Source organism: Monopterus albus, unplaced genomic scaffold (genome assembly GCF_001952655.1).
Source record: "Monopterus albus unplaced genomic scaffold, M_albus_1.0 scaffold90.1, whole genome shotgun sequence".
Taxonomy (NCBI): domain Eukaryota; kingdom Metazoa; phylum Chordata; class Actinopteri; order Synbranchiformes; family Synbranchidae; genus Monopterus; species Monopterus albus.
The window spans coordinates 1,388,439-1,392,226 of record NW_018127970.1 but is presented as its reverse complement, the minus strand read 5'-3'; the positions used below and the strand labels follow the sequence as shown (position 1 = coordinate 1,392,226).

General features: G+C 39.5%; 1 protein-coding gene across 1 annotated transcript in view; it reads right to left on the bottom strand.

Annotated features, from left to right (window-relative positions):
• The window catches only part of LOC109964569 (cytotoxic and regulatory T-cell molecule-like), a 6,944-nt gene that overhangs the window by 1,000 nt on the left and 2,156 nt on the right, over positions 1–3,788 (bottom strand). The gene's annotated exons all lie outside the window — the stretch shown is intronic.

The following is a 3,788-nucleotide window of genomic DNA, read 5'->3' as shown; positions in this document are numbered from 1 at the left end:
ATAACCACTGACTACATTCAACATTACCCCTTCAATTTCCAACTTCAAACTGATCACCCTGTCTGACACTCTTTTCACCTCTAAAACATTCCTCACGAGCTCCTCCTTCAGGATCACTCCTATCCCATTTCTCTTCCTGTCCACACCATAATAAAACAGTCTGTATCCCCCTCCAATGCTACGCACTTTGCTTCCCTTCCACCTGGTCTCCTGCACACACAGTATATCTACCTTCCTTCTCTCCATCATGTCCACCAGCTCTCTACCTTTCCATGTCATTGTGCCAACGTTGAGTCCCTATTCTCAGACCTATGCTCCTGCCTTTCCTCTTCTCTCTCTGTCTACGACGACTCCTACCTCCTCTCCTTCTTCAACCAACAGTAGTCCAATTTCCACCAGCACCCTGTAGGTCAACAGCACTGGTGGCGGTTGTTGTTAACCCGGGCCTCGACCGATCCAGTATGGAATTCACACTGATGATTCACATGCTTAAATTTGGCATGTTTTTACGGTGGATGCCCTTCCTGACGCAACCCTCTCTATTTATCTGGGCTTGGGACCAGCACAGAAGTCACTGGCTTGCAACCTCGTTTAGCAACATCACCAGGTTGATTTGTCCGGTTCTTTGTTTGTGACCAAATACTTTCAGAACGGTTAACATTTCCATCAGCCTTACTTTTACATATGTTAGTGCAAATTAGTAAATGTTAGCATCCTGATGTGTTACAATAAGCTGCTGAACATGGTAAAGGTTACATGTTAATAATCCAACATTAGCTCAGCCCAAAGCAACCTCACAGTGGTGCTAGCTTGGTTGTAGATTTATGGTAGTAGTCTTGTTAAAATAAATATGTCAGTGGGGTGTGCTTTCCTAATTAACTTTGGCACTCAGTAGGCTACTCCTTTACAACAGAATTGAATTAATCATTTTCATACTTTGCTTATTTTCTCTTGGTGAGTGGTTTTAAAGTCAGACAGTCACCTCTGCTGACTGAAGAATAACAAAGTAAATCTTTGCCTGAGAACACCTGCATTGTTCTGCACCACCTGTGCCAGCTCTGATCTCTGCTACTTCACACTTTAACTGCTCATACAGATTTTGCACTGATACATGCTTAAATGCACAAAACATGTTGGACTGTAAGTGAATAATAAATACCTTGCCACCTGGAAGTCATGTTGATGATGGCACTGAGTGCAGACCTGTCTGTGGTATTGTGCTGTATTATAACTTATAAAGAGCCATTTATAAATCACAGGTGTCAACAGATTCAGTCACAAACTAGGGCAATACCTTGTGATGCACTGCTACATAACTTGTGTTTCTTTTTTTTTCTTGGAATTGCATTATAATTGGAGCATAGCCACAGTGCAAGACTGCCTATATGGCTGTCTCAGCCTAAAGTGAGACTGGCAAACATATCTGGGTATTGTCAGAGCCTCATGAGACATTTCCTCATGTGGGCTGACCATGTTGTAGCTGGGAGGAAAGCACACATACTGTTCTACACAAGCAAAAACCAGCTTCTCTGCCTCTATGCAAAAAGGAAGGAGAGCAGCAGACTCGTTATTTAACTGGCTTTTGACAGCTGGGGCATAACAGAGGGACAGAAAGTGTGTGTGCATGAATGTGTGTGTGAGTGACAGAGAAAAAGAAAGTGTGTGTGTGTACACATGTATCTGTGCATGAACTTATGTGTGTGTCCAATCCCATTTGCATTTGTGTGTGCTTGGTCATGTGCATATGTATGTGTGGCACAGTAGACCAGAACAGAGCTCTGACAGTAGCAGGCCTGCCGCTCGCTGATGCCTGTCTGGAGGAGCTGACAGCGGCCTGGCCTGTCAATCACCGAGCATGCCCACTAGCCCCCCATTCACATCATCCTATCTTGTTAACTCTAAATCTGGATGTGTGCTGTTTATAAACTCTGTGTGAGTGTGTGTCTTTATGTGTGTGTGTGTGTCCTTTTCTCAGATGTGCTTCTGTGTTACAGTCTTAGCTGTTTGGATTGTTTCAGGCAGAGATCAGTCAAGACAAACTGGGGAAAAGCCGGTACAGAGATTGCTAAGAATCATGTCATGCTGAGAGAGTAATTCATTTTTGTAAAAACATGTCCACATGGTAGCCTATATATAAAGCCCTGATGTGATTAGTCAACATATTGAAGAACTATTAAAAATTCCCATCAAAACACCTTGCTAATATAAACATAACCCAATCAAAAAACAAACAAACAAAAAACAGCAACAACAACAACAAAAAAACCCCAACAATTCAGTAACACTGGGTGTATTTTTATCTCTAAAGTGGTCCACACTATTTATGATAGGCCAAGCATTGATGCCATTGAGAAAAAGAGAGCAAGAGCTCTTGTAGTCAAAGGCAATTATCTCTTCTTGTCACTCACAATGGATGCCAGCTAATGAGAACTGGACTGGTGATTGGTTGGCTCGGGGTCTGTGGAGACACTTGGCTCTTTTGGTTTTGACAATAGAGCCTCGGTAAACAGCAAAGACAAAGTGACTGGACAAGTCATTCATCTATACAAATGCCAGCCAAAATGTTACTACTGCCGTATACAAGATCCATTAGGCTCTTAATTATCAAGGGATACAGGCTGGTGTGTGTATGTGTCTGTATTTGTGTGTGTGTAAGACAAATCTGTTAATGTGTGCGTGTTGTCTAAATGTATTAGAAAACTTTCATTAGAGGTTATAGAAATGAAAAATAGAAAGAAGCTGCAATCTAGCAAGCTATGTCACTGTGTCATATCAACAATATTAGTGCTGCTATCCAACCAATTTAAGCTCATCCGACTTCTACACACTGTCATATTTAGTTTTTTTGTAAATGCCTTGAGGCCTGAAATAAAACCCAATTAAATTTTGTTCTCAGTTTAATTTAAAATCAATTATTTAAAGAAGCTCTAATTTCTTGTATCGGGGACTAGACTATATCTAAAATTGTTAAATATTTCCAACCTTTTAGAGACATGGGTAACTATGCTATATTTTACCATTATACTTCACAGACTACAATACTGTATGTACAATGAAAAAACTACAGGACACAGCAGTGAGACTGCATCTGAAGATAAATAATATGCAAGTATTTGTAACAGCATGAATTATATTAATGCTTAGCTGTATTAAAAATAATTACATGGTTATTTTTAGAAAAGCAGTTAAGGTAACAAATGTCAGTCCTTGATGGTAGCGGCTATGATAAATAAAATGTGAATATACTGCAGTTTTAAAAAACAAATTTTGGTAATTCAAAACACAAAAAGTTAAATTTTAAATAAAAGTATTGTTTTTTTATTGTATAAAAAAGGCACAGAAAGAAGTTGTGGCTGTTTATACTGTATAGTGCACACATGTCACAGGAGTAGAAGTATCTAACAGGCAAACTAAGTAATCATATGCCATTTGGTCTCTCTGCAGGTCAATAATAATCTTGAGCAATCTTATTAGATATTTCTAATATATTGGACCAGTAATATGGTATGGCACTCTGGAGTAGTGTAGTTTAAATTAATCTAGGTTTAACCATTGGAAAATAACATTTGAATGTTAAATTAGCTGAGGCTGCAAGAAAGTGGTGTTCAGCATCCCAGGGTAATAACAGCATGAAAACACAGTAACAGTTAAGGGGCCCTGAAAATGCTCAGAAACATCCAAACTTCTGTATATGTGTATGCAAGTGAGTGTGTATACTGTATGTGTTTGTGTGGGAGCTAGTCTCTCAAACACTGTTTCTGTTTGATTAGAATCGTTCTAACCCCCCC